General features: G+C 30.6%; 1 long non-coding RNA gene across 1 annotated transcript; it reads left to right on the top strand.

Moving 5' to 3' along the window:
- Window positions 1–1,765: 1,765 nt before the first annotated feature.
- On the top strand, window positions 1,766–2,116 carry LOC120144610. Its single transcript, XR_005518051.1, has 2 exons — window positions 1,766–1,806; window positions 1,888–2,116. It is a non-coding gene; the product is annotated as an uncharacterized LOC120144610 (long non-coding RNA).
- Window positions 2,117–12,203: the final 10,087 nt, after the last annotated feature.

The raw sequence follows: 12,203 nt of genomic DNA, 5'->3' as shown, positions 1-12,203 counted from the left end.
GCAATTATATGAGCTGTGGTGACAGCATAGTGCACAACCTCACAATACTCACATACCTTAGGTTCTCTGTATGGTACCATGGGCTAATGAACTTACTAAGGTGAACTTATGAATGTGAATTTGATAAGTATATGTGTAAGAAACATGGTTCTGGTTATTACATTATTTACATACATCTTATCATTGCAACCCATCTCGTTTTGGCAATTACTTTATATTTATTGATATTATTATTATATTACCTCACTAAGTTGATGACTTAGCGTGTGAGTGTTTCACACGTAAGATTCGATAAAGTAGACGATCGAGGTTAAGCAGTTGGACAACATTACTCCTGCAACTATCAGATCAGAAGCAACTCAATTAGTAGGTCATTTTGTTATGAAAATGGATGTTGGCATGTAACTAAAGAGTTAAGTTGTGTATGCTCTGAATATTTTGGTAAACTTATATTACCATATGTATATTATTGTATTTTTCGTAATATAAGTTCAAGTATTTTGCTATTATTTGTAATGAGTTGTGTTTTAAAAGTCAATGTAATAGCTCTAACTCGTATCCGGGTTGGATACGGGTTGGGGTGTGTTACACATTAAGGGGAGAAACATTAGAATCGTTTAATGATTCATTCACATTATACTTACCGAATAGATATGCTTTGAAACTTTGAGACTTTGTCCTTCTAATAGGTTCAAGTAGAAACATTAGTCCAAAGAAGCATGTATTATGGACTCTGGTGTATGTATCACAGAGTCAGTCTTCCCAATTAGAAGTTAGTCGTTTAAAACAATAGCTGAAAATGAAGCGAGAGAAGCAGAGAGAGAATCATCATATCAGCAAAAATGTCAAAACTCTGAAAATCGACTTGAAGCTATGATGCAGATGATACGACAAAATCAACCTCAAAGTCCACCATCTTAAGTGTTATTTTATATATATGATTTGTTCATTCTAGTTAACAATGTTGAACTGCATTATATTTTACGTTAATGTAAAGTTTGATTTATTATTATGGATTTCAATTTGGTTGTTATGGATTTCAAGTTTTTTGTTATGATTGTCATGTTTATTGGATAATGCTACAGGTTAAAAATTTAAATTTGGGTAACAAAAGAGCATAAAACACCATCGGCAAAATATGTTTTAATTAGCGTCATATGTATAACAAACGCCACTAAATACATACTCAATGCCGAAGTTTAAGAAAAAAAACACCACTGAAGTTATAGATATTTTGCGGCGTTTATACAAAAAACACCACTATAGACATAGTCAATAACAGCCTTTTAAATATGCAAACGCCGCTATATATCATGACCTTTACCGGCGTTTTTGAGAACAAACGTCACTATATGTCAGAACGTTTAGCGGTTTTTTTGCAAAATCCACAAAAGAAAAGATATATATAGCGGTGTTTGTAGACGAAAAACTCCGCTACCTTTTGCGGTGTTGGTTTTAGCGGCGGTTTTTGCTGCGGTTTTTTTCATCACAAGAGTTTTTAGCGGCACTTAAAAACACCTCTATATGACTGAAAAAACACGGCTAAAAACATGTTTTGTTGTAGTGATTGAAGCATTTTGATCATAATGTTTCGTTTTATTTAGTTAACTTTTTCCCCAAAATGAATTATTAAAATATTAAAAAATTATGGGTAAAAATAATTATTTAGTTAAATATTAGGCGTATTTTTTTATTATTACGCATTTATTGATTTTGTATTATATCCTTTATCTGTTGGGGCATATGTAATTGTAGGCATGCCCTATCTGCCTTGCCAAAGACGTGGCCTTTGGTTGTGGACATATGGTAAGTTACATTACATCCTTTATTTTAATTGATTTATTACATAAACCACATCAGTTTCATTTATTATTATTGTTATTGCAGACTTGCAGAGAATGTGGGTCAAAGGTGTCCAACTGTCCAATATGCCGACAAAGGATTACTAATCGTCTCAGGTTGTTTACTTGATTTCTGTATTATTATGACTTTTATGTACAGACAATGTACGTAGTTAAGGGAATATTTATGTATTTTAATGAATTTTGAAAATACTAATTTGTACAAAATGTTGAAAGCATTGGTTTGAAGCATCTCTTTTTCTTTTTGCTTTTCTGTATTATACTATTCCATATATGCTTTGAATAAATGGAAGTATGTTGTCATGTGATCCATGCATGTAATATTGACTTGTCCCTTTTTAGTTTTTTTTTTTTAATGAACTTGGGATGGTCCATATACAATTTATATATTAGATTTTTAATATAAGATTGAGGGAGGTTGAAAACGATTAATATGATTACTCGAGCCACTAGCAATAATTTTGAAATCTTTAAGAATAAATGAGTATTTGAAATAGATTTAATACATTATCAATAATTACAATCTTGGAGTCTTCAAGACAATATACATTTGAGAAAATATTAAGATTAACTATTACAGAAAAATAATGAATGAACAATCACAATTAATTATCGTGTCGTGTAATTATTACTTTAAAAACAATTTTATCTTGATTGATATACTTTCAAATTTTAAATATTATTTCTCAAAGTTAACACAATCTTCTAATTCTTATATGTTCAAAATAAGAAAGTGAAACTCTTATAGTATGGGTAGCAAAGGTAATAAATATAGACTTGGTTTACAAGTATAACCACTAATCATATAAATTCTTTTTTATTTTTGTGATTGCTTTCACCACAATATTTTTTAAAAAACCGCTTTTAATATATTTTGGTTGATCGATTAAGCTATTCATTAGCATGATGTGTTTTAGTAATATATATTGATTGCCTTTTCAACAGATATATTGATTGTTTTTTTATGAACAATTTAGGGCGACTATAAGGTAGTATATATTCTAAAGATTTACAACCATTTGACAATAAAAGCTCAAACACCCTTTTAGTCTCTAGTGCTCGAACTTAGGATATCTAGAGATAACAACTATCCATTTACCATTGAGGTAATTTGATTCGTGCAAATATATTGATTGTTGAATTGTTTGGGGAAATTGTTTATGTAATACCTCAGAATTTTGGACTAGTGACCAAAATATAAATTTTGAAAGTTTAGTATTCAGAGTGTAAACTTGGATAAAGTTTAGGGACCAAATTGGTAATTTTTCCAAGAAGAAATTTGATCCCGTAAATGAATAATTTAGCCCCAAGAAAGTTTAGTATTCAGAGTGTAAACTTGGATAAAGTTTAGGGACCGAAGTGGTTATTTTTCCAAGAAGAAATTGTATCCCGTAAATGAATAATTTAGCCCCAAGAATGACGTTTTCATGGGTTTCAAATTTTTTATCTAAAATTTTTATTAGAAATTATGAAGTGATAAGTTCGATAAATATTCAAATAATCGGATCGAATCAGAAATTTAAGAAAATCTGAAGATGATAGTATAAGGTTAATAGTGTCATTTCTATGTTTTAATTTAGTAGAATTTAACATGGATTGTTGGAATTAAGTTAATTTTTCCATGTTAAATCATGACCGTTGGATTAAAGTGGTAAGATTGGGATTTTTGGAAAATGCATGGGTAAAGATGAAAAATAATAAAATATTAGTTTTATATTTTACTTGGTGATCTAAGGAATGATATCATGATAATGATATGGTGGTAATTATCTTGATTTAGTAATGGTAAATTGGTAATTTTAATTAAATAAATTTTTAATTCATTTTAATTAGCCTTATAACAAGTGTAATTAGATATTTTGGAAAGAAAAATCAAGAAAAAAAAAACTTTCATCTTCTTCTTGTTATGCCATGGACTCCATTAACAAAGGTAAAAAGTTTTCATTTTCATTTTAAAGCTTTATTTAGTTATTTTCTAGTTAAGACATGAAATAGAGAATTTATCTTCATCAAATTCTCTATCATTTGGTATAAATATTTCATGGTTTTATTTCTTGGATCGTTGGTTTGGTTTTAGGGTGGATGAAGAGTAAGTTGAAATTCAATGATTTAAGGATGGATTTTAATGTTATTAATGTAGTTGATTCATTTCCAAGCATATGTGATGATTGAAATCAATTAGAAATGCTTAAAGATGAATTTGGTGAAGGTTGGGCTTTATAGAAAGGTTGAAGTTTGATTTCTTTTTATATAGAATTGATTGAAATAATGCTTCAATCAAAGTGAAAACCATGCTAGATGAACCCTAAAGTATTCGGCCTTATTTAAGAAATTAGGGGAAAATTTTGGGGGAAAAAATCCTAAGCCTAGAATTGATGTTTGAATGATTCTACATGCTTTAAAGTGTGATTTGAACCAATTTGGAAGTTGTGAAAGTATATGAATCTATTCACATATTTTGTGAAATTTTGGGAATTTATGTGTAATTGTTCAATAACTGATGTACTATGCTGGAATTGAATATTAGAATATTAGTTTTAATGTTAGAAGGTTGATTAGATTGTTTTGGAAGTTGTTAAAGTTTGGGGACCAAAATGTAAAATGCATGAAAGTTGGACTTGAAATAGAAATTGGTATAGTATTGATGTACTAATTTGAATACATTGTTAGAATGTTTGAAATGGGTGATTGGTATTGGATTTAAGGTGAAATTGTAGTGGACCATTTTGAATGAAATTAAAAATATTGGGATGAATTTTCAAGGAAATGCTTATTAGAGGTTAAATGTGGAATGTTGAAAATACTTGTGAACTATTGATACAGATTATTATTTCAAGGACTTGAAAGGTTTTTTAAGGAGTTAAAGTAGCATGGATCAAGTGAAGCGGAATTTGAATTGAATATGCATTAATTTCATTTTTAGCAATTTTTATTCTAATATGTGCATATCATGTTAGTGAAGGTACTAACATGTGTTTGAAATGTGTATTTTGTATAATTAATTCTCGTGCTGATCGTGATGATAAACGAGACCCAAGTGGGCTAAAAGTTAAGGAAAAAGTACAAAAGTGAGGCTTATCCCATTAAATAAAGTGTGCAAGCTAAGTATACCAAATAAGTGCATTTTTACTTGTTATATATATATATATATATATGATACGGGAAAGACTTGGGATGAGTCAACCTCGAATGACTTGAAAAGAAAAATATTTAAATCGTATTTCAATTTATTTTCATATTATTTTACAAAATGGTATTCAAATGATTTTGGGTATGAATCACCCAATACAATTTTTATATGATATTTTATTAACTGTTTTATGGATGATTTTGGGTACGACTTGCCGAATATATTTTATACGATATTGTGCTAAATGGTTATGGGTGATTTCAGGTATGAACTGCCCAACGCATTTGATATTATATAGTGTGATATGATAGTATCTATGGATACTTATAATAAGTGCTAAGTATATGATATTGATATATAAAAAGCCCATTTTATGTGCTTGGAGAATCTTAGGTACAATTGGCATGCCATGAGGTGGAGTGATTATGTGGTACATATTTGTACATTCTATATGGAACCTATGGTGTAATTATATGAGGCGCTTTTGAGTGCAATTATACGAGGCACTTTTGAGTGTAATTATACGAGGCACTTTCGAGTGCATATTGCACACACTCGACTAGACTCATATATATTACATTTTTTTTTATAATACATTGGGATATGATTTATATGAAATTTAAAAGTGCAAGTTTGATTGGTTCATTGAAAGTAAAACTTTCATCGAATACTCTGATTTGGCATAAAATGCTTTATATCTGAAGTGTTGATTTGCATGTTACATTATGAGTAAATGGTTTAAAAATTAGTTTTATATTATCTTCCATTATATGATATTTGCAGTATGGTTTATACTTTGTTATATACATATGTTATGAGATACAACAACAACAACAATAAAACCCTATTTCATATGCAATGGGGTAAGGGGGAGGTAGGGTAGTAGGCTGCCCCCAATGCCAGGATGAGAGCAGCTTCCGTGGAAGACCTCCGGCATTCAGAAAATAAAAAATAAAGATAAAATCAATGCATGTATAAATAAATAAATATATAGTTGAACAGTCTTCATATGCAGAGGATACACAGAGGTTACTAATAGCAAGCTAATAGAAGGAATAAAGTCAAAATGGGTTAAAACCTAAACTAAGGCAACACTACTCCGCTACCCTAGTTCTAGGCCTTCATAAATTCCAATGACAGAAGCGTATAAAAAGTAGAGGTCATGGGAATTACTACAAAGGCAATTAAAAGGAAGACAGAGGTGCTACACCATATGGCTGTGACCCACACTACTCAGCTACCTTGGTCTTAAGTCTCTATACTTTCCTATCAGAGGTCATGTCCTCGGTAAGGGCTAAATCCTTCAAATCAGATCTCAAGCAGTCTACCCACTTCCTCCTTGGTCGTCCTCTCCTTCTGGTACCATCGACTGTAATCGACTCTACCCTCCTGATCGCATCCAACGGTTGTGGCCTAAGGACATGCCCAAACCACCGTAGTCTTCCCTCCCTCAATTTTTCGGATACAGACACCACCCCCAAGGACATCCTAATTGCAGAGTTTGGTGTCATGTCCCACAGAGTCCTACCACATGCCCATCGAAGCATTCTCATTTCTGTTGCCTCCATCCTCCTTACGTGATCCTTCTTGATTGCCCAACATTTTGATCCATACAGCAGCGCAGGTCTTATTGCCATTCTATAAAACTTTTCCCTTAAGTTTTAGAGGCACCTTCTTGTCACACAAAACTCCAGTAGCAGACCTCCACTTTAGCCATCCTGCCTTTATACGGTGTGAAATCTCATCATCTACACCCCCATCTTTATGTATCATAGACCCTAGGTACTTGAAACAATCCTTTAAGGGGAGAACGTGACCTTTGATGCATACTTCTACACCTTCATCATTTTGTTTCCCATTGTAGTTTGAACGTAAATACTCTTTTTTTTCAATATTGATCCTTAGACCTTTTTCTTCCAAAGCAGTCTTCCAGGTAGCCAGTCTACTATTCAACTCATTTTTTGTTTCAGCAACTAGGACAATATCGTCAGCGAAAAGCATACACCATGGAACATCGTCTGGTGTCGCACAATAGATGTCGTCCATAATCAAGGCGAAGATGTAAAGGCTAAGAGCCGACCCCTGGTGGAGTCCGATTTCCGTCGGGAATGCCTCGGTGTCGCCAACTGTAGTCCTGACGTATGTAGGAGATCTACATTACATATCATGAATCGCTCGGAATATAAGCAGTTGGGATCGGTCTCGTTTCCAAGGTCTTCCAGATCGTATCGCGAGGTACGCTATACGCCTTCTCAAGGTCAATGAATGCCATGTGATGATATCTATTTTCCCCCTATATTTCTCCATAAGCCATCGAAGTAGATGAATCGCCTCCGTAGTAGACCTGTCTGGCATAAAGCCAAATTGGTTTTCCGAAACCCTTTTCCAGAAAACGTTTTCTTTCACTTTTTAGTGTTTGGTTGGAGGAAAATAGATTGGTCAATGTAAAACATTTTCCTAGTCAACAGAATTTCCTTTGCATTTTCTGGAAAATGACTTACGATTTAATTTTCTGTAAGTCATTTTCCAAACTTTTCACTTCAAAGCATAAATACTCAAAATAATATTATTTTATAAATTTAATATTAATATGATATTTTAGTATCATTTTAATAAAAATATTAATTATCCACATATTTAAAATATATTTATTAATATTTTTTAATAATATAATAATTATATTATTACAATAATATACTCAATTATATTATAATAATATATGATACTATTATATTCTTATTTTAATCATATATAATAAATTATTATAAAAGTTATATTATTTATTAATTTCTTAAAAATAATGTTATTAAATTATTAATAGTGAATACTTTTATTTATGTATTTCATATTAATATAATAGTCTAATAATATTATAAAAATTCCTTAAAATATTTTTATTAATAATTTTAAAACATAATATAATATTTTTATTTTTATAGATATTCAATATAATTTTTCATATTTTTATTTTAATAGAATATACTTGAGTTAATATTTTTATTTATAAAATTATAGAAATAATATTTTTAATAATAATATTGGAATAAATAGTATTAAATAAATTATTATAATATTTTTTAAAATATTAATATTAATTATTTTCAGTGAAACAAACGAACCGTAAGTGTATACTTAGTGTGTGATGGTTTTCACGCGTTGGTAAAAGAGAGCAAGTGGAGTAAGGAGCTGAGTTTAACATCAATATCAAAAAAATAATTATAGGTATCAGTAATGACATCCTACTGTATTTTGATTTTATAGCTGGCATGTACTTGAATAAAAAGTGTTTGTAAATTATTAATATGTCATGTTTTTTTAAGTTAAATTTAAAACGTTATGATATGATTATAAGGTTTTAAACAAGTCGTAAAAATCTATATACATGGATTTTAGTGATCAAAATATTTAGTTAAAATAATAAAATTTAGTGCATGTTATAGTAAAGTTATATTTTTTTATGAATATAAGAATGAAATATAAATTAAACAGTTTTTAGGTAGTTCTACTCTTTATTTAAAATAGTATCGAACTGTCAAGTTCCTTCCTAAAACCGAACTCGATTTGAACGTTAAAATATTATATTATGATTTTATGCGATTAAGATTTTTTCATGATTAATGGTAAATTTAACGATTTTAAAAGAAACAAAATTTTATCTATTTCGAAGAAGAAATATTTTACAAGTGTTATGTGACATCTCTGACACGTATTTGGATACAAATACGGGAAAAGGGCTTTATAGTTTATATTTGATGAAACCGTCTAAACTTAGTCCAGACATTATTAACCATTACATTTGTCACTAAAATGACCTAAGATTAAAACTCAATAATTTTAATTGATACGAAAACAAAGTTCATGAACCAAATGCATCTATTTAGTATTACGCCAGAAATTTATTTTTGAAAATATTAATTTATGTTTTATATTAATAATTATCGATCAATAATAGTGTTTAAAACAAGGAAATATTTAATAATAATAGCGTCCTCAAAATAATTTATTTAATTGATAACACGTCTTGTCTAGGAAATAAAATAGGCTAGATAAAACTGTACTACGAAAATATGATTAATATATGAGACTTTAATTCTCTAAATATCAATTTGATTCTAAGGTCCTAAAGTATTTAAAGAGAATTAAAAAATTGATGAGCTAGAAAGTTCAATGTAATAGCTTTTGTACAATTAAAAAAAAGTAACTAGAGATAAGTTGGTGCAACGAATCCTCATCACGGATTTCGGCTCGTGCTTTGCCTTTCTCTATACCCGACACTTTCTCGTTTTTTGGGATAATTCAGACTTTATTTATTCAAGGAACTCAAGTTGAGATTTATACATGTTTTCCTTATGCTCGAGATGTTATTCCTCATGGCCTAGACGTCGCTTTGTATATTCTGAACTTTTTTTGTGAGTCGTTCTTGGCATACTTCTAATTTTTGCATTCTAACTTCTATTTGTCTCGTTTTGTGTGTATTGTGTGGGGGATTGATTTGATCTTCTTTAGATTCTAGTATAACTGTCATCGAACCTCTCATAAGTTATTTGTTCTTTCTTTTTTAAGGACAAATAGATAACTTTTACAACTCTCTATCTTTTCAATGGTTAAGATAGAACCAAAATCCTTTACAAAGGAAAAAGAGTGTAAACAAATAAACCTCTAGAAAGGAAGATGTTTAAAAACTAAAAGCTCACAAAACACAAATATTTACAACAGAGTTGAAAATAAGAATGAAAAACTCTTTTCTTGTGTTTGATTGCTTGGATAGGTGTTCTAACCCTTCTTCAAGTGTCTTGAACTTGTATTTATGTGTTGGAATGTTGTTGGGGCCGTTTCTAGCCTTTGGAGGTTGTTTGGAGCCGTTGAGGATCAATTTTCATGTAAAATAAAGTTTCCCAGATCAAGGGGTATCAGTACTCCTAAAGGGAGTATCGGTACTACCTTTGTTATATTTAAATCAACTAGCCGTTGGGGCCTTATGGTATCGATACTAAGCCTTTGGTATCGACACTACTATACAAAGTAGTATTGGTACTCCTTTAGATATCAATACCATTTTTGTATTCTGGAATCTGAGCAAAACTGGTAGTATCGGTACTACCTAATGAGTATCGATATTTCCCTTACCTTTGGTATCGGTACCATATGAACAGTATCGGTACTTGTTCAATTGTTATAGATACTTGAAGAAAAATATCGATACTACTTGTGAAAAAATTGTTTTGTGCTCAATTCCAAACATTTAAGGACTTTGAATTATTTTTGAAAACTTTGAATAAATTCAATTCAAGTCCAAAAACATTTAGCCTTAAATTGTTATTTCAAAATATAGTTCAATAATCTCCCCCTTTTTGATATAACAAAATATTTGAAAATTTGTTTTTGGCAAAACTCCCCTTTGTTAAAATGTTTAATGAAAAAGGTTCCAAAAGATGAAAAATATGTGAAAATGTTCAACTCCCCTTTTTCATTAAGAAATTGAACTTTTAAAACTAATACTTCTCCCCCTTTTTGTAAACCCATAGACCCTACCTATGCGTTTCGACTAAGTCTAACGGATCACAATTATGATTCTTAAATACATTTTCTTAAAAACATTATTCGGTAAATTAAAATCATGTTCCAAAAGACATTTACGAAATTATAATAATTTAACAATAAAAACCCCACTCATAAATATAAAACTAAAATAATAATAAATTAATTTAAAACATGTCGTAAAAATCCAAATCACGATAAACCGAATATTAGTAGCAAAAGAGTAATCATCATAAAATCCAATACTTTAAATTAAGGACCATGTTACAAAAATAAAGTCAACTTGAAAGATAAAATCATTTACAATCGGATATACTTCAAGAGATATGTTGATCCTCCAACTGCTTGATCCAAGGTATCTAACCAACTGTATCTGAAAGGGGAAAACATTTTCGAAAAGTGAGCTAGGCTTAGTGTGTCCCAACATTTTTATAAAATCATGATAGATACACTAAACAAGTCATAGTCTAGTAAATCTCATAAAATCATATTTCAGTAAATCTCATAAAATCATATTGCAGTAAATCTCATAAAAGAGTTAACCTAAGGGAACATCTTAGGGCTTGAGAGTCTACCCAAGAAATATTTCGGGGCCACGGGACCTACTTAAGAATACATCTTAGGGTCGCAGGGCCTAACCGAGAATGATTTCAGGGACGCAGAGCCTACCTAAGAGACACATTAGGTCCATAAAAATTTTCCAGCTTAATCAGAGATGCACTTTATAAATCAGTATCTCAAAACACAATTGCACCGTGACATAATTTTCATAAATCCTTAATCATTGTAATCATATACCAGTGCAAACCAAAAATCAAATAGCAGTCCTAATACATAATCCATCACATTAAGTCGATGCATCAATAAAACAATAACCATAGATTTTAGTGTACCACATGTTAAAACAATAAAACAAATAAAACAGTTCAGTAATATATAGGGAACACACCTCGATAAAAGGTTCAAACAGTAGATCTAGTGAGTACTGGCCTTGCCACGCTCTGTTACAGTTTTCGAACCTAATTCATAATAACACTATATTACTATTGGGTAACATAATTAATCTATGAAATCATAAGATTTATGGGCCATACGAGTGAATACTGGAACACATGGTTTAACTGATCTAGAGCAGTTGGGTTGAGCTGTCGAGCGATCAGGAGAGTCTCTTGTACCTTCAAACAATAATAATTTATCAGTCTCAAGTCTTACTTAATCATTCAAAGATAAAACTCTTAAGTACATATTCATTTTTCATGTTTGATTGTAAATTTGGAGGCTTTCGGCTTTGAATTTGGAAAAACGGACTGAGGAATCGAACGTAGAACATCGAAAAACATAAAATATGACTTTTCGAAAATTGACTTTTTAGCCAAAGTCAACGGGTTTGAATGATGATTTGGAGGCTTTCGGGGTTCAAATTTGTCCAAATAGACCCCAAAAACATATTCGAGACGTCGACAAATGTCAGGATATGTATACCTGAAAAAAGTCAATATCCGTTTAATGGTCGGTCAACGCCGATCAAAGTTATGGTCAACAATGGTCAATTGCGGTCAACTTTTACATACATATCACCCAAAGAGAAATCAATTACATATTAGGCACCATTTAAAAATATTTACAAAACTAGCACCCGAGTTTTTTACACATTTCACAAGTCAGGTCAACAG

This window comes from Hibiscus syriacus, unplaced genomic scaffold (genome assembly GCF_006381635.1).
Source record: "Hibiscus syriacus cultivar Baekdansim isolate YM2019G1 unplaced genomic scaffold, ASM638163v2 tig00110890_pilon, whole genome shotgun sequence".
Lineage (NCBI taxonomy): Eukaryota > Viridiplantae > Streptophyta > Magnoliopsida > Malvales > Malvaceae > Hibiscus > Hibiscus syriacus.
This window is presented reverse-complemented; position numbering and strand designations above follow the sequence as displayed.